Source organism: Pinus tabuliformis, chromosome 9 (genome assembly GCF_031772625.1).
Source record: "Pinus tabuliformis cultivar Carrire ecotype Pingquan chromosome 9, CPIR1, whole genome shotgun sequence".
Lineage (NCBI taxonomy): Eukaryota > Viridiplantae > Streptophyta > Pinopsida > Pinales > Pinaceae > Pinus > Pinus tabuliformis.
Window position 1 is genome coordinate 1,038,599,350 of NC_142307.1, and position 20,139 is coordinate 1,038,619,488.

A 20,139-nucleotide genomic window follows, 5' to 3' on the forward strand; every position below is an offset into this window, starting at 1 on the left:
AGACTTAGTTCAAAATTATATGAGGGATGGATCTAATCAATAAGTCTCATGAATAGTTAGTTCTCATCACCCGGGGAAGGATTGAAGCTTTCATAACTTGCATTGGGTAGTAGGACCAAGAAGAGCTCCAAAATGGCTAAGTGTGGGATTAATAGAGTAAAAAAGGGAAAAGTATCCAAACAAGATTCAAACATGGATCACACACATGAATTCCATTAGTACAAGCTAGGGGAATGCACAATACTCATAAAAAATAATCACACCTTGAAACGAAACCAAAGTGACACTTGTTTCTAAGTGTGACAGTTGAAACACCACATTGTGACACTTAGAATACAAGTTGTGACACTACGGTCGACTGCAACCAAAAAGTGCACTAAGTTGTATGAATGTGTCTAGCACATATTCTTATGATATATGGGACCATCTAATGCAAATGAGTGCATTATATCTACATCTAGTGATGTGCAAAGGTGCGACACAAACAAGATTGAAAATAGTTAGAAACGACACATGTGACCGTAAGAAACCACGAAAACAACACTTGCAAACACTAAAGAAATTGAAAGCGACACATGCCAGAGTGAAGATAAAATTAAAATACCACTTGTTAAAGTGAAATAAAGCAAAAATGATAGTCATGAACATGAAAGCGACACTTGTGAAAACAAAGGTTCACAAAAGACGACCGTTGGGAAAACTCACCGGAATAGAAGTATAATTGCAACTAGATTGAGGGAGACTGTCAATGGAAAGTGTGCACCGATTGTTGATAGTCTTGGATTGCATAAGAAATATGAATTCATGCATTTATCAAGGACCAATAATGTGAGAAAAAGTGACTTTGACACTTATAACTCAAGAAGAAGACTTAAACACTTAATAAACATCAAATCGACCATGAAGTGACTATGGAATGACAAATTATAAGATCCTCAGTAGGCTCCAAAATTCAAGTGTAGGGAAAAATTTAGAGGGTTTTTTTCACTATTACAACAAGTTTCCAGGAGATACTCGAGACTAACAAGCTTCCTATAAAGAATAGACAATCAAAAGACTACTGCGATAATTATAAGAACAAATAAAACTCCTTGAGGATTCAAGATTTCGAGGGTGGAAATGCTTATGATATTTGCATGAATTTCCCCCAATTGACTAATAATTCACAATCTTCTTGGATCCATGCCTTATTTCTCTTACAACCTCATTTTTTTCCTTCTTTGTCTTTCTTGGAGATTACCTTGAAATCCATCATCTGAGCCCTAATGTTGGACTATGAGGAACATGAACCCAATTGCTTGCTTCAAATATACGCCTTATACAAAATACTAGCCTCATGAGCTAGCATATCATTCACATATTTTCAATGCTATTCTTCTACAAGGGAAATCAATTGCGGGTCATCCAAATCCATATCTTTTGGTAGAGTTTATGCCTCAACTTCTTCCAAAGGGTAGCTAATCATCTATTGTGGTAATGGATTTTTCTAATGTTGTTCAAGAGACTTTTGTATGACCTTTGCAGGGTTCTAGGATTTACCTTCTATTCATTTCATGCTTGATTGAATGTTGAATTGATTTGGATACCACTTCAGAGAGGAGAGAGACTCAGACCTATTTTTAGATCTAGGGATTTGGTCAAGATTTTAGGTACCCTGGGGAATCAAATCTTTGCTTCTTTGGAAGATTTTTTCTAAACAACTTTCTTTTTAAGAAGGTTTTCTTCAAATGGTTTCTTGGTATTCATCAAATAATCCCTAATAAGATGCCTGTATTGATGAAAATGTCTGCATCTAAAGGGGCTCGTTCATAATCTAGAGAGTGCTTCCAAACACTACCCTGAAAGTAAATATCTATGGAGGCTAGGAGATATTGATAATGTAACTACATATCCATGCATAAGAAGTGTACCTCCCTCTCTTTATAGCTTCTGATACTGTGACAAAGTTATTGATTCCTTCAAGGGTTTCCTCCACCCAATATTCCTTGGGAAGAGAAATGAGACAGACCCACACCAGGGCTGCAAGGAAATCCTCTGTCTTTAGATTATACTATTCCTTCCAGAATTGCATGAAGAGCCATACATTGCTAAAAAAATATGACCCTCCTTAAAAAATGACCAATCCATCTTTTAAGTTGGAGAAAATAACTGTTAAAAATCCCTTGGTCCCTAACTCCAATTCTATTTGATGGTGGGGGTTCCATTTATCTATGACCCATCCAATCAAAGCCTTTTTTGAGGTCCATAATCCAGTAAATTTGCAGATCGAATCATGATCCTACATATGTTGGATATATTCTCCAATCTTACTGGATTTAACCTCATATTTTAGATCTTTCACTTCTTTTGGTAGGTAGTGCCTCAATTTCTAGCTTGCCACAATGCACCTAGTGTAGGGTTTGCTGTGAAACTAGAAACCCCACTTTGTCTAATTTCCCTAGGAAAAGGATGTCGAAGATGAGGAGATTGATGGGGAACACCAGTAGATATAGACTCATTATGAAATCCCAAAACAATCTAGATAAAGGAGGGTGCATAACCCCCTCTCATCCAAACATAAATGATTATGTAGAATAAAGTCTACAACTTATAGAGTAGAGTCGAAAACTAAGTTTTTGATATAGGGTGTACACTCATATACAATTGATTAAACATTAAAAAGAAAAAACAAACAAACAACACATTTAATTAAAAGAAATTTAAAAATAAGAAATAAAGTAAAAAAAAATGAAAAAAAAAAACATAAATAATATAAAAAATTAAAAAAGGAAAGGCCAAAATTGGAATGGTGTGACACAGATCACCCCCCACACCATCCCAATTTAGTTGTGTCTCTTTTTTTTTAATAATTTTTTTATAAATTTTTTTTATTGGTTTATTATTTATTTTGGTTGTTTTTAATAACTCTTAAAGAAAAAAAAAATGTGTGATTTTTTTTTTTAAATTCATATATATATATATATATTTTCAATATTTTCAATATTTATTTTTTCCAAAATGTTTTAATTATTATTATTATTATTATTATTATTATTATTATTATTATTATTATTTATCTATTTTTCTGTTATTATTTTTAATTTTGAAGTTTTTTTTTAAGGAATTTTTAAAGGTATTATTATTATTTATGATTTTTGTTTTTTAATGTTCTCTCTTTTGTTTTTTCTCTTAATTAAAAAACTAGCATTTTAAAATATTTTTTAGAAGAAAAATGCGTTTTTTTAATTAATTAAAAAAAATTCCATGCCCAAAAACAAAATATTTACAATTTTTTTCAATTTACATTTTCTTTTAATGTAAATTGGTGGCCTGGGTGCAAGCGATATTGACAATCTTGCAAATCCTGTTACAATTTCTTCTAAATCTGATAGAGTTCCTTCTCCTTCTCCCACTGGAGTATCAGTCATCTATTTCTAGACTGATTGTTCATAAATTTCCCTTTTCAGCCACTATCACCACTCTTTTCCCATTAATCGCCCGAACCCTTGTTATCGGGAACAATTTACACAATAGAGCCTTTTCTTCCACTATTTGCACTGTAATTCCACAGGAATTACGAACTACACTATTGGTAGGGTTTTTGAATGGAATTAACACAACTGTGCATAAAATACACTATCGACGGCTTCAAATGGCCATAATGCGATTATTCATGGAAATACACTATCGGTGGGGTTTAATTGCTGTAGTGCTATTACACATGAAAATACACTGTCGGCGGGCTTTTTGCAAAGGAATGCATTAACACGCAATTGCACTATTGGTGGGGTTTTTATCCCATAAAAATGGAATAACACTAGCGGTGATCGCTATCGGCAGTTCCACACGGAATGGGACAATAATATAACGCTCCGCTAACGAACCTTTTCCGATGCAATAACATGTGGTGTTATCAGCAATCACAATTGGCGATTCCAATACTCCCTCGCTAAGTTCTTCCTGTTAAAGACTTGCAATGTGATAAGGCCACAAACCTGATATGGGTATTAGCTGTGTTTAATAAGATTTCAAGTCCGGAACTCAATTCCAACTAAGTTTCTCATGGTTTCTCAGTGTAAACTAGAAATTTGCCTGTGGAACCAAACAACGCATATAAAGGTAACAGGGGATGCCGATACACAGGAAAACCACTCGAGCAGACTTTAATCAAGGTATTAGTTAGAAACAAGGTCGAACCACTGTTATAAAATCTTAACAGATAACGCTGCGTGAAGCCAAAATTATGCATAAACACCAGTTTAATAGACAAATACAAGTTCAGATGCACAGAAAGGGTTTTAGAGGTCACCGCACCTCTGGGATCGATCAATACACAGAGAAATCCTCTTCTTCCTTAGAGAGATATGCAATAAAAGCATGTGGCAAAAATCCCTTTACAATAGCATCCAAATTACATATATACTGGTTTGTGTTAACAACCAAATCCTAAAACAGAGGCTTAAATTTATTGTAACTATTAGTTCTGTGAGACATCCTCCTCGAGAACCTCCACTATGCTAACTAATCCTATATGTTCAGCGAGGTATTCTCCTCGAGAACCTCCACTACAACTTAACTATGTAACATTTATTACATCAAGATTTATTCCTAGATTCTATCTCTATGCTTAACTAGAAAAACATGGAAATTGATGGCTAAAGGATCCCACTCCTTTGCTTATAGATTTTTTTGTATTTTTGGAATAAGTTTGAAGTCTTTTCCCTCTATGTCTTATGCTCCCGCATCAGATTCCTGAGGACAAAATTCTTCATGGGCTCCTGTCCATGAGCAATTCTACAGAACTGCCAGCTTTTGTAGCATGCTTTCTGTTACCCAAGTAGCTTCAGCAATTGGCTGATCCTTCCATTTGACCAAATATTAAAAGTACTCTTGTCCTCTGGTTTTCTTGAACACTTTCTTGTCCAAAATCCTTTTTGGCTATAATTCCTTTGATGTAGGTAACTGTTTTACCCAGTCAATTTCTTGTGTCTCCTGATCCTTTTCTGTATCATCTGCAATTTCACCTTCATACTTGTACAGGTCAGCAACATTGAAAATTGGAGATATTCCAACATCAGGGGGTAATTCATTTTCATATGCATTTGCAAAAAATTTCCTTAATACTCTGCATGGTCCAATTTTTTTGAACTTCAATTTATTATACTCCATCTTTGGAAATATTTCCTTCCTTAGGTGTGCTAAAACCAAATCTCCAACTTCAAAGTTCACCTCTCTTATTTTCATGTCTGCTCTGGTTTTGTACTTGATGTTGCTATCCTGTAGTTGTTGTTTCACTTGTTCATGTATTGCTTGCATTTCTGAAGCAAAATCTTCTCCCTCCGCACTTCTCATCTCATCTTTTCCCAAGTTTCTTAACTCATATATTCCTCTTGGATGCATTCCATATTAACAATATGGAATGGACTTTGTCCTATACTCCTGTTAGGTGAGTCATTAGATGCATATTTAGCTTGTGCCAACACTTGATCCCACTGTTTTGGATTTTCTGCAGTAAGACTCCTTAAAATATTGCCCAAACTCTTGTTCACAACTTCAGTCTGTCCATCAGTCTGTGGATGATAGGCAGAACTGAAACTCAGTTTAGTTCCCAACTTCTTCCATAATGTCCTCTAGAAATTTCCAACAAATTTGGAATCCTAGTCTCAGACAATACTCTTAGGCAATCCATGCAATCTTACAATCTCCTTGAAAAACAAATTAGCAATTTGAGTAGCATCACTAGTTTTATAACATGGAATAAAATGTGCCATTTTTTAAAATCTGTCCACTACAACAAAAATTGAATCATTTCCTCTTTGATTTTTTGGTAAGCCAAAAACAAAATCCATACTTACTATATCCAGAGGCTGATTTGGAATTGGTAATGGAACATACAAACTTGTGTTTTAGCTTCTTCCCTTTGCATATTGACAGATTTTGCAAGTTTTCACATACTTTTCCACTTCAGATCTCATTTTTGGCTAGAAATAAAACCTGTTCAACTATTCATAAGTCTTCTCTATACCAAAATGTCTTGCAATTCCACCACTATGTTTCTCTTTGATTAAGTTCTCCCTCATAGAACAATTTGGTATGCACAGCTGATTCCTTTTAAACAACAGTTCCTCTTGTAAGAAATAATCCAACCATTTACTCCTATCCATCAAAATAGGATTTTTACAAGCTTCAAATGCCTCTTTAAAATCTGAATCTATCTCATGCAATTCTTTAAGAAAATCAAAACCTAACACTTGAATTTGACTCTCTTGAAGTAATAAATTTCTCCTACTTAAGGCATCTGCAACTTTATTTGATTCGCCATTTATGTGCTTCAAGACAAAATGGAAACCTTGAAGATACTCTACCCATTTAACATGTTTCTGGCTAAGCTTTGGATGCTGCATAATATACTGTAATGTATGGTTATCTGAATAAAGTATGAACTCTTTTGACATCAGATAATGTCTCCACTTCTTCAATGACTGCACAACTGCATAGAACTCTTTATCATAAGAAGAATACTTCTTCTTTGAATCATTTAGTTTTTCACTAAAATAAGCTATATGTCTATTTTCCTGACTTAAAACACCTCCAATAGCTTCTCCACTGGCATCAAACTTCACTTGGAAAGGCTTACTAAAATCAGGTAGAACCAAAATAGGTTTTTCAGTGATCTTTTTCTTCAACAGCTGAAAATTCTTTTTTGCTTCAATAGTCCATCTAAATGGTTGTTTATCCGTATTTATGGTCTCAATAATAGGAGCATTGGTCTTACTAAAATTATTAATGAATTTCCTATAAAATCTAGCAAGGCCATGGAAACTTCTTACCTCAAAAACACTTTTAGGTGAAGGCCACTCCATGATTTCCTTGATCTTCTTTGGATCCATCTTCAACCCTTCAAGAGAAATAACAAAACCCAAATACACTAACTCCTCTTTCATGAATGAACACTTCTTCAAATTCAGCAATATCTTCTCTTGCTGTAGCCTTGTAAGACATAATTTAGAGGTCTTATGTGCTCCTCCTTAGACCTGCTGTAAACTAATATATTGTCCAGATATACTACTACAAATTTACCAATAAATTCTTTAGGAACTTCATTCATGAGTCTCATGAATGTACTTGGTGCATTTAACAACCCATAATGCATTACTCTCCACTCATACAATCCTTCATTTGTCTTAAAAGAAGTTTTCCACTCATCCCCTTCTCTTATACTTATTTGATGATACCCACTCTTAAGATCTAGTTTTGTAAAATACTTTGCTCCACTCAAACAATCCATTAAATATTCAATTCTAGGTAAAGGAAATCTATACCTGATTGTGATTTTATTGATGGCTCTTGAATCGTTACACATTATCCAGCCTCCATCCTTCTTTGGACTCAATACTGTTGGTACTGCACAAGGACTCAAACTTTCTCTGATCAGTGCTTTTTCAAGCAGTTCCTGAACTTGCTTCCTAACCTCTTCATTTTCTGTGTGAGTCATTTTGTAAGCTGCTTTGTTAGGTATATTAGCTCCAGGAATCAAATCTATATGATGGCTAATTCTTCTAATGGGTGGTAACTCATTAGGCAAATCATCAACAATGATATCACAATAATTGTCCAACATTTCTTGAATTTCGATGGGTAAATCAGAAACTTTAGTAGAAGTCATTATTACCTTGGGCTTGCAAATTACAACAAAATTTACCTCATTCTCTTCAATTTGCTACAAGTACTCCTTTCCTCCCAGTAATAGAATTTTTGGATCAGTCTTCTTCCCTGATGCATATTATTCTCCCATAGGTAGCAACGTATGATTGATACCATCTTTACCAAACTTGTAGGTGTTTATTTTCCCATCATGCATAGCTCCTCTGTCATATTGCCAAGGTCTTCTAAGCAATATGTGACACACATCCATAGGCATCACATCACATACAATTATATCCTTATATCTGTCCAACTGCAACTCCACTTCACACTATTCATTCACTAACAGCTGATGTCCATTTTTTAACCATGACACCTTGTAAGGTGTTGGATGTTCCATTGTCTTTAGCTTCAATTTCTCCACCACTTCAGTAGAGACCAAATTATCAGTGTTGCCACTATCAATGATCATCTGACAACATTTCCCTTGAAACTTACACAATGTTCTGAACAAAGTCTTTCTTTGTGATGGTTCAACTATCTCCTTTGCTGGCTTGAGAAAAAATTTATTGATTACCAAAGATTCTCCTCTCTCTGGTATATTTTCTTCTTCTGTCACTACTGTTGCTTCTTCCTAAACTTGAGCAACAATTACATTCCTCTGACTTGTTCCTGCATTCTCTGGGCACTCAAAATCTCTGTGTCCCAGTTTGTTACACCTATAACATCTTACTTCTCTTCCTCTTCCTCTGCCTTCTCTTCCTCTAGAAAAACTCCCTCTGCCACTTGCATCACCTCCTGTGGGTGCATGCTGGTTTGAGCTACTGCTAGCTCCATATTTAGGTGTTATAGATCTTCCTCTACCACCTTGGTTCCTCTTCCTTAGAAAGTACCTCTCCCTCTGGCAGACTGCTTCCTCACGAGTTTTTCTTCAACTTTCAGTACCATCTAATAAGCTTCGTCTACTGTTTTAGGAGACAATATACTTATCTCATCTTGAATGTCCATCTTAAGGCCATTCACATATCTAGCCACCTTCTCATCTGTATCTTGAGTTTGTCTAGCTCTTATGCTTACCTTATATAATTCCTCTGTGTATTATTTCACTGTCATAGACCTCTGTCTAAGATTCTCCATCTGTCTAAACAAGGTTTGCTGATAATTACTTGGTAGGAACTTACATCTTAGCTTTGCTACCATCCTACTCCAAATTTTGATAGGTTGCTTGCCAAGTCTCTTTCTTTCTTCCTGCACTCCATCCCACCAAAAAAATGCATGTCCTTTTAGCTTGGTGACAACAAACTTTACTTTCTCCATGCCATTAATCTAGTCTATCGATTCTTTTGGATTCAATCCTCCTTCATATATTGAAACCTCAGTCTTTGGCCTAGCTGTGGATCTCAACACTAATTGGAAGAGCCTCATCTTAGGAGTAACTGCTATAGCTTCGTCCTCTCCTTCAGCTTCAACCTCAGGCTCACTAACATCTCCATCATCTATATTTCTCCCTATTGTTAATGCTTCCATTCTAGCCTGCATCTATTGCACAACTTCCATCACTTCAGAATTTGCAACTGGCCATCCTCTTCTACCACGTCCTCATCCTCTTCCAACTCTGAAAGCCATATTAACTTTCCTTCTCTTGCTTCTGAGATTCAATTCAGTGTCAACAAGTTGCTCTGATACCACTAATGGTGGCCTAGGTGCAAGCGATATTGACAATCTTGCAAATCCTGTTAAAATTTCTTCTAAATCTGATAGAGTTCCTTCTCCTTCTCCTACTGGAGTATCAGTCATCTATTTCTAGACTGACTGTTCATAAATTTCCCTTTTTAGCCACTATCACCACTCGTTTCCCATTAATCACCCCAACCTTTGTTATAAGGAACAATTTACACAACAAAGCCTTTTCTTCCACTATCGAAGCTGTAATCCCATAGGAATTATGAAATACACTATCGGCGGGGTTTTTGAATGGAATTAACGTAGTTGTGCATAAAATACACTATCGGCGGCTTCAAATGGCCATAATGTGATTATTCATGGAAATACACTATCGACGGGGTTTAATTGGTGTAGTGCTATTACGCATGAAAATACACTATTGGCAGGAATTTTCCAATGGGATGCATTAACACGCAATTGCACTATCGGCGAGGTTTTTATCCCATAAAAATGGAATAACACTATCAGTGATCACTATCGGCAGTTCCACATGGAACGGGACAATAACAAACACTCCACTAATGACCCTTTTCCAATGCGATAACACGTGATGTTATTGGCAATCGCAATCGGCGATTCCAATACTCCCTCGCTAAGTTCTTCCTGTTAAAGACTTACGATGTGATAAGGTTGCGGACCCGATATGGGTATTAGCTACATTTAATAATATTTCAAGTCCGGAACTCAATTCCGACTAAGTTTTTCATGGTTTCTCAGTGTAAACCAGAAATTTTCCTACGGAACCAAACAATGCATATAAAGGTAACAGGGGATGCCGATACACAAGAAAACCACTCCAACAGACTTTAATCAAGGTATTAGTTGGAAACAAGGCAGAACCACTGCTATAAAATCTTAACCGATAACGTTGCATGAAGCCAAAATTATGCATAAACACCAGTTTAACAGAAAAATACAAGTTCAGATGCACAGAAAGGGTTTCGTAGGTCACCACGCCTCCGAGATCGACCGATACACAAAGAAATCCTCTTCTTCCTTTGAGAGATATGCGATAAAAGCATGCGGCCAAAATCCCTTTACAATAGCATCCAAATTACATATATATTGGTTCGTGTTAACAACCAAATCCTAAAACAGAGGCTTAAATTTATTGCAACTATCAGTTCTGTGAGACATCCTCCTTGAGAACCTCCACTATGCTAACTAATCTTATCTATTCAGTGAGGTATTCTCCTCGAGAACCTCCACTATGCTAACTAATCTTATCTATTCAGCGAGGTATTCTCCTCGAGAACCTCCACTACAACTTAACTATTTATCATTTATTACATCATGATTTATTCCTAGATTTTATCTCTATGCTTAATTGGGAAAACATAGAAATTGATGGCTAAAGGATCCCACTCCTTTGCTTGTAGATATTTTTTTTTCTAATTTTGAAATAAGTTTGAAGTATTTTCCCTCTAAGTCTCATGCTCCTGCATCATAAATTATAATGAATAAAAAAATAATAATTAAATAAAAAATATTTCATGCGACTTTTAGATTTATTGTCAATTTATGTTTTTATTTTTATTTTCAATGGTACTAATAGTCAAGGCTCTAATGCCAATTAATTGGTTTTTTTTACCAGAAATAGTATTTGTATAATATAATTTTGCGCTGGTTCATAACAAATAAATCATACATTATAGAGAAATTATTTTCTCCTTTCCAATAGGAATACATTATTTTCATGAGGAGAATATATCTGAGCAACAAAAAGGGGGGTTTTGTAGGTGAGTGCCTTAAAAAACTACCCCAATAAAACACAAAATTTACAACACATAACACTACTAATTGACTATGAAATCTATCATGATGGCTTGTTTGCATACATGTGCTTCCTCAAGGTTGCCATGAAGTCACCTGGGCCCCCCAATTTTCAATTTTTATATTTTCTTGTATCAACCAATTTAACTAATTTCTTTTAATAGACTTCATCCGCCATTAGGCAATTAAAGCATACCTGATTTGACCATAAATATTTAATTCACCTATCTTCATTTTACAGCCCTTATTAGCTTACTTGTTTGCTTCTTGGTTGAAGTCTCTCAGGACATGGAAAAAGGATTTGGATGGGATACATTCCTCAATATTCTTGATTCTTTTCATGATGTTTTCCATAGATTTCTCCTTCGAGAGAGATCCTTTGACTAGATGATACATGATTAGGAGAGAATCTCCCATAACCATAAGTTTGTCCACTGGTGGGCCCCAGTATTGTAGCAATAATGCTACAACTCATGGGGCTTCCTATCTCTAATTTTATCAACCCGGTAGTTCGTACAAACTTGGAAGCGACGGTGCTGTATGCACAAGTACTAGCTCTTGTCGCAGCTGTCACTTGGTCAGCTGGCACAAGTCCACTAGGGCTCAAGCCAACTTCTATATGCTCTCAATAAAAGCTTTCTAAATGATCGACGAAGGCTATCTCAAGGGAAATTGATCTACTTTGCAAAAATGAACTGAAAGCCAACCAAAGCATGGAAACCCTAGTAAACCCTAATCTGACTAGTTTAACCTCTATGGTGCAATAGTGAGAGTGCAAATGTCTAAAAATGATGCCATTACTTCTAATGATGTGAAATGCATGAACTCAAACCACTTCTATGAAAAAGAACATTTTTTTTGTATTTTTGCTTAAGTGGATGGAGTGATTATGAATTTGCTTCTTATTAGGGTTTGGTTGTGCAGAGGTGGTGCGAAGGGAGAGAAAGCTTGGGAAAGGTTAGGAGGGCTAGGAGAGGTCCCAGAGGGTCCCTAGCATCGGTCCACAAAACTCTACAACATTCAGGTGCTCGGCAACCAAGTTTGCAGGCTTCTACAGGATGTCTGCAGGGGATCCTACAGGAAACTAAGGAATTCTACAGGAAGTCTGCTACCTTCTACAGGATGTTCTACCATGGGAGTTTTGGGTGATGGTGAAGTGATGGAGTGGGATGGGTGGATAGGTAAGGTGGAGATGGAGCTTGCGAGGACTCAGGGGCAGAGAAATAAGATGGAGAGAGAGTGCACGGAGTTGGTTGGTGGATAGAAGGATGGCAGCAACGAAAGGTCAAAAAATGAAGCTACGTGGCAATGGATGAGTTAGAAGGTAAACGAGCTGAACAGAGGTCGAGTAGGTGGCTTGAGGAGAGGTTGAGAAGAAGAAGAAGGAAGTGGAATGATACTGAGCAATGTAAATAAAACAAATTGCTTATGTCTTGCACCAAAAAACGAGAATCCATTAACCTGTGCTACCTGTGCTATTAAACCAATGAACAGTAATGTAAATCATGAAGAAAAGGCGTGAATGGAATTGTAATGAAGAAGTATGGCTCAAGAGCAAAATGCATGGAAGGATCCACGATTAAAACGACTGTGTTGGAGCTTGCATAAAAGTGGACAAAGATTGGTTTTTTTGGTGGTTGGTATAGACTGCACCCCAATCCCTAAACAGAGATGGAAGTGGAGGCACTAACAACCTTTTCTTGGAGCTCCAGTGAATTACAAACCTCCTATTCTGATCTAAGCAACTGAAAGTGATTTAACCATAAGCTAATCCTACTCAATCTTATTAAAGAAATCAAATCAGCAGACTGTGTTCTTGAAATGCATATCAAAACAAGGAAACAAAGTGCTTGAAAGAAAGGTAAATAACACTACAAGAAGAGGAGATCTATTGCTCTCAGGTTGGGCCCTAACCTGAGAGCTATAGCTCCCTTAAAAGCTCATAATTAGATCCAAATCTGCTTGCCTTTATTCATAATCAAAATTCTAATGTCATGCCAAAACTGGCTTACAAAAACAAACACCGAGCTGTGCTCAGAAATTACAATATCAGTCCAAAAGTTCAAAAAGCTCCTAACAAAGGCTACGGCCTTCATATTTATACAAAATGAAGATCAAGCTGGCTTCCTCCATTCGTGGAGCTTGGCTGTCCAACTGAAAGTCAAACTGCTGTAAAACTGCTGATCCTGTAGAACGTGTTGGCTGCCTTTAAGCTCAGTGGGGAGAGCTGTTATAGCTCGGAGTTAAGGTGAAAATCACGAGGAAGGTCATCAAGACCGTGGACAACCTCCCTATGAACCCGCAATGTCACCTTTGCTGTCTCCTTGTCTCCTTTTGCGTGGTATTTTGCTCTCTTTAATGCCAAAAACCTGAAATCATCATGTATTAGCCACATAGATATAATGTCTGCCCCTCTTCCTACAAACAACATGAATATACTAAGAAATGAATGCATAAGTGATAAAAGATGAACGGTTGAGCAAGGTAAGTAGGCCAATATGAGCCCAAATTGTACCAAAAATTGGGGCTCATCATCACCCCCCAGCTAAAATATTTGCTCATCCTTGAGAAACTTTGCTCCAGCTCCTTGTCCTTGGCCGAGAACTAGGGCCCGGAGCATGCTGTTCCTTTCCTGTTCTTGGTGGCCCTGCCTTTTTTGCCCCTGGCGGTGACGAGGGTGGTGCTTGCTCCCCCTTTCCTGTTTCCTTGAGCCGGGATTCGGAAGCCGATTGGCCTATCCTTCGTGTCCAGGAAGTTATTTTTGGGCTTCCCCTCTCGGGGGTGGCCGATGTTTTAGAGGGGGATCTTTTACTGGGTGAAGTAGGGACACCCCCTAAAATGGTTTGGCTGCTGGGTGGAGGCTGCGGCTTGCCCGTGTTTATTCTCTTACTTCTCCTGGCTTCAAAAGGTAGAAGGATCTCCCTCTCTCTCTTCTCCTTCGGCTTTGGAGGTGTACTGATGGCGGCCAGCGCAGCTGCTGCCTCCTTTTCGAGAATACCAGCCTTCTCTTTCTTGCGTTTTTCTTTCTCAAGGCTCCTTGTAGAGGGCCCCTTCTTTTCAGATTTCGGGCTTCCTGTAGAAGACCCTGCTTTACCCACTTCTGGGCCTTCTGTAGAAGACCCTTTCTTTACCAATTTTGGGCTTCCTGTAGAAGACCCTGTTTTAGCCACTCTCGGGCTTCCTGTAGAAGCCCCTGCTTTGGTAATTTTCAGGCTTCCTGTAGAAGCCTCTTTTCCAATGATTTTCGGGCTTCCTGTAGAAGCCTCTTTTGCCAATTTCGGGCTTCCTGTAGAAGACCCTTTCTCTGTTTTCGTGCTTCCTGTAGAAGCCTGTTTCTGCTTTCCTGTAGACATGGGTGTCACCACCTTTGCTTGCTTTGCTGCATGGGTTTTGCTTTTTGGTTTGGTTGCAGGTGCTGATGAGGTACTTGGGCTGATGTGGACCACCTCAGCTTTGTCCGTTCTGCTCTTCAACCTCTTTTCTCTTGCTGACAAGATGGGTGTGTCACCTTCTTCTTTGTCATCATTTTCCTCATGCTCCTTCTTTTGTTCTTTCTTCTGCACTGTGGTCGGGGTCTTCTGGCCTTTTTCTTTCTTTCCCTCGGCCACTGCTTCTTTTTCCTCACTGCTGGAGGAACCCGTTTCTTCAATCAACATTTTTATGTCTCCATCTCTTGTCAAATTCCTGAATGATTCCCATGAGAGGGGAACCTTATATGAATGAAGCGCATCCTCCACAAGAAGTTTGATCAACCCATGGTGGGCTACCTGATCTGGTATGCCTTCTTTTAACTTTGTGGCACACTCAATTAAGGACTGTAGCAGGAAATAAGGAATGCTCAGTTTTTCTTCTACAGGAAGATCAATCCGGTGCCTCAATTCAGTGAGCAACCGAAAGTGATATGCGTACACGATGCTAAAACGGCCTTCACAGGTTATATACTTCATGATTTGCAGGCTGACTTCATTCCATGGTGGCAGCAAGCTGGTTCTTCGCACCCCATTTTTGTCCTCCGAGAATTCCTCCTCAGGTGGAAAGAATTCTTTCTTGGCCTACTGGCTCAACTTACTTTCCTCCTTATCCCATGGAAAACCCATTGGAAGTTCAGTAATTCGACTGATATATTACGGGGTGAGCTTGAGGCTTAGACCCCTGAAGTTCACTGTGGCCAGTGTCTTGGATTTCGGCTTCAGAGCCTGCAAAAATTCTTCTGCCACTGCATCATCGTACCCCTGCAACTTGTCACAAAAAGATATCCATTGAACCCGTGTGAAGAGCTCTACCACTTCCTGGTTTTCCCTTAACTTGGTTGAATCAGTGGGTTCTCGTCTTATAAACCCACCCGGCATGATAAAACAATTTCCTTAACCAGAGGTGGTGATTGTGGAAGAAATTTTGGTTCACTGAGACAAAGCGTAGAATGTCATGCACATAACCCACAAAACTTATCCCTGAGGAACTTAACATAGTTTAATTACTCGACATCCTGTAGAATGACAGTATAGGCACATTAGACAACAATTTCACCATTTTTCTATGACTAGACTGTGGACGACAATTCTGCCACCTTTAATAACCAGTTGCATGAAGAGTTCAGGGTTACCTTTTTAATTTGGCCACCTTTTTACATGAGGCACCCGCTTTCCTATAGAAAACTGCGTTCCTGTAGGATGACAGCGTTCCTGTAGAATGACAACGTTCCTGTAGAATGCAGCGCGCGATTTTCAGGAGAGACTGCAGTCGATCTGCACCTTGGGTGTGCTTCTCAATTGTTCTGATAGCCAAAGGCTCGGCGTATCACACTGCAGAAGGATCAGGATAGCCGCTCGAGTTCAAAATGGTGGTTGATAAATGCATGAGTGCAATCTAGCCGATTAGATTTTGAATTCGGCGGAATCCGTGGCGCGGGGGTGAGCTGTCCCCGCCGGACCGTTGGGTGACGTCATCCCATCATTCAACTGCGCATTCACTTGCTGCCGCATCAATTCCCACAGATCTGCCGCCGCCTCTTCGGTTAAACTCGTTTTTTTCGATCGGATTGCTCTCACGTGCGTGCTGCTATTCTTTTTGTCATGGTCGCCACCCACACATCCACTAGACCATTAACTGGCCGACGTGGCTAGCCAAATGGCCATACGGCCGCTCAACCCATTCACCTTTACACTTAGCAATCAATCAAAGTAACATTCATGCAATCTGATGGAATGAGGGGTCGAGACACTTACCTGCGTGGCTGCACACGATGTTTCGGTTCTTTGGACGCTGATGAGTCGATTTACCTACTGCTGGCGAACTTACACAGGCCCGGAGGTCCATGTTCACGAGCTGTCGACGATGGATGGGATGCTTTAGTTGCATGCGCCCATGTTTCACTACATATGGCCTGCGCTGTGAATGGAATCCACTCTAGCAGGCTTAACTATTACAGGACTCCCGTGGGATGTCTTGGAACATTTCTTCCTCCTTGGGTGCATGCTGCACGACGATGGATGGCCTCACGATCATGCTCCCGGAGCTTATGGCTGACTGTGATGAATATGGTGTGAGATCTCAAGCGCTTTTTCCATTTACAATTTGCTTTTTCTCGAGACTCATCGATCTACTTTGCTGGTGCATGTAGCTTTGTTGCATGTCGACAAGGATGGTGGAACAAGATAACAACAATGTGCAAGGGTGAAAACCGTGGCTTGCATGCGTCCAAACCGATCCTTAGCCGTTAGATCTCCTCATGAAATGAATTCTGCCCCGTTCTGAGCTTCTACAGGAAGTTTCCTGTAGAAATACAGAGCTTCCTGTAGAAAGGTTGCATTCCTGTAGAGAGTTTGCACCTTCCTGTAGAAAATCTACATATTCCTGTAGAAACTCTGCATCTTCCTGTAGAAAATCTGCGTCTTCCTGGAGAAGACTCAAGCTGTAATAAAATTGCACATACCTTGGAAAAAATGAGTATTCTTGGAGGAGGTGCTGGTGAGGTGTCCTGGCTGCATGCTGAGGACCCTTGGCTTTGAGTTGAGAGGCTTCCTCTCCTCCATAGAACACCTGCATGCAATTTTACATAATGAATCTGCTGACCTTGTTTTTCTTTTGTTTTTTTTTTCTTTTTTTCTTTTTTTTTTTCTTTTTTTTTTTTTTGGAAGATAACAGGGGCGCCTCATTGAGGTTTTCACCCTTGCCATCTGCCTTAAGCGCCTCAAAGAGGTTTTCACTCAAGGATCTTTTTCCAATCTCTTTTTTTTTTTTTGAAAGACAATAGGGGCGCCTCCATGAGGTTTTCACCCCTACCACTTGCCTTGGGCGCCTCAGAAAGGTTTTCACCCAAGGATCTTTATTATTATTATTATTATTATTATTATTTAGATTCTTCAGGGTATGCCCAAAGAAGAGGCAGAACCCTTCTCTATGACCAACACTGCCTTCTCCATAATTTTGATGAACTCTTGTCTTGAGGGAGGCTTCCTGTAGATCTTCAATCGATGCCCATTGACAAGCATGGGGATGGCTTCCTCATCAATGGTCTGAATAAGAACATATCCATTTTCATGACATTTTTCCACTGAATATGGCCCTAGCCATCTGGTTCTCAACTTTCCCTTGAAATCTTTGTATCTGGAGTCATACAACAAAGCCCAATCTCTCGGCTGAAATTGCTTGTCATGGAGATGTTGGTCATGCCACACCTTTCTCTGAAGTTGAACCACTTCTGAGTGAAGGAGGGCCTGCATTCGATACTCATCCAGTCCATTCAGCTGCAATAACCTTTCTTGTTGTGCATGGCTGAGATCTAGGTCCAGCTGAGCTGCCATCCTCAAAGTGTTGTATTCAAACTCAATGGACAGCAAAGCTTTCTTCCCATAGACCAGCTCATAAGGTGTGAAGCCGGTGGTGGTCTTCCAAGTGGTGTTGTAAGCCCATGTGGCTTCAACCAGGCGATCTGCCCAGTCCTTCCTGCTGTTGCTCACCACCTTAGTCAAGATCCCTTCTAATGCTCTATTGGTGACTTCCACCTGCCCATTTGCTTGAGGGTGATAGGGGGTGGAAGTCCTATGCTTGATCTTGTGATGAGCTAGTAGATCTTCAACCAGGTTGGAGGTGAACTAGCTCCCTTGATCAGTGACCAGCTCTCTTGGATAGCCAAACTTATAGAAGATGTTTTCTCTTAGGAACTCGGCCACCTTTTCTTCTGTTGCTGCTTTGATTGCTTTGGTCTCTGCCCACTTTGTCAGGTAGTCAGTGCACACAATGATGTAAAACCTTTGCCTCGAAGGGGGGTTGATTGGGCCCACAAAGTCCATACCCCACTTCTCAAATGGCTCACGAGTCACCTGAGGTTGGAGAGGCATCTCATCCCTTTGGGTCGGTTTCCCCATTCTTTGGCATTGGTCACACTGGCTGACATATCTTCTGACATCTTGATGAAGTGTGGGCCAATAGTAGCCTGCCTGCAGGATCTTGAAGGCAGTTCTCTTTGCTGCAAAATGTCCTCCACAAGGCCCATCATGACAAGTGAGGAGGATATCAAAGACTTCCTCCTCCCTTACACAACGCCTTAAGATCTGATCGGGGCCAAGCTTGAACAGATTGCCCCCGATCCAAGTAAATGAGGCACTTTTTTTGATGATTCTGCTCTTCTCTCTTGGAGATAGGTGCGGAGGGAACTGTGCTGAAACAAGGTAGTTTGCTATATCAGCAAACCATGGAGAGAGTACTGAAATAGCAAACAGATGTTCATCAGGCATCTGGTCATCCACTGTTCCATCCTCATCTGCAGACAAATCCAATCTAGATAAAAAGTCAGCAACAACATTTTCTCTACCTGGTTTGTCAACAATGGTCAAATCAAACTGCTGCAATAAAAGTAACCATCTAATAATACGAGCATTCACATCTGGTTTATTCATTAAGTATCTAATTGCAGCATGGTTTGTATGTACAAAGGTTTGATAGCCAGTAATATAATGTCGGAACTTGTTCAGTGCATGGACCACAACCAAGAATTCTTTCTCGGTTATAGTGTAATTCAGCTCAGCTTTGGACAAGTTTTTGCTAACAAAGTAAATGGCATATGGAAGTTTTTGCTCAACTTGTCCTAAAGCTGCACCTATGGCTTTGTTCGAGGCATCAGTGTGGATGTGGAAAGGTAGGGCCCAGTTTGGACCTCTCAGGATTGGGGCTGACACCAACTTATCCTTCAATTCATTTAAAGCCCTCTGACAATCGTCAGTCCATTTAAACTCCACATCTTTTGCCAACAGGCCAAACAATGGCGAGGCTAACTTGCTGAAGTCTTTAATGAATCTCCGATAATATCCTGCTAATCCCAAGAAACTCCGAACATCCCTTACCTTTTGAGGAGGTGGAACCTTCTTGATGAGAGAAATTTTGTTAGGATCCACCTGCAACCCTTGGCAAGAAATGGTATGGCCTAGCACGGTCCCTTCAATCATTAGGAATTCACATTTTTCAGGACTAAGGGACAAGTTCATCTCAATGCATTTGGTTAGGACTTTTCCCAGATTGGACAATGCTTCCTGAAAGTTGGCCCCATAAGGAGTAAAGTCATCCATATAGATTTCCATTGCATCATGGACCAGTTTCGAGAAGATGCTTAAGACAGCTCTCTGGAAAGTAGCAGGAGCATTGCATAGCCCAAAGGGAAGGACTCGGTAGGCAAAGGTGCCCCAAGGACAAGTGAAGGTGGTCTTATCTTGCTCTTCTAGGCTGATTTGGATTTGGTTGTACCCGCTAAACCCATCCAGGAAAGAGAAGAACTTCTTTCCTACCAGTCCATCCAACACTTGATCTATGAAAGGTAGAGGGAAATGGTCTTTCTTGGTAGCTTTGTTCAGTTCTCGGTAGTCCACACAGATTCTCCATTTCCCATTTTTCTTGGGAACCAACACCAAAGGGGACACCCATTCACTATCTGAGATGGGGTAGATGAATCCGGCATCCAACAGTTTTTGCAATTCTTCTTTGACAATGTCCTTAAGAGCTAGATTCATTCTCCTCTGGGGTTGC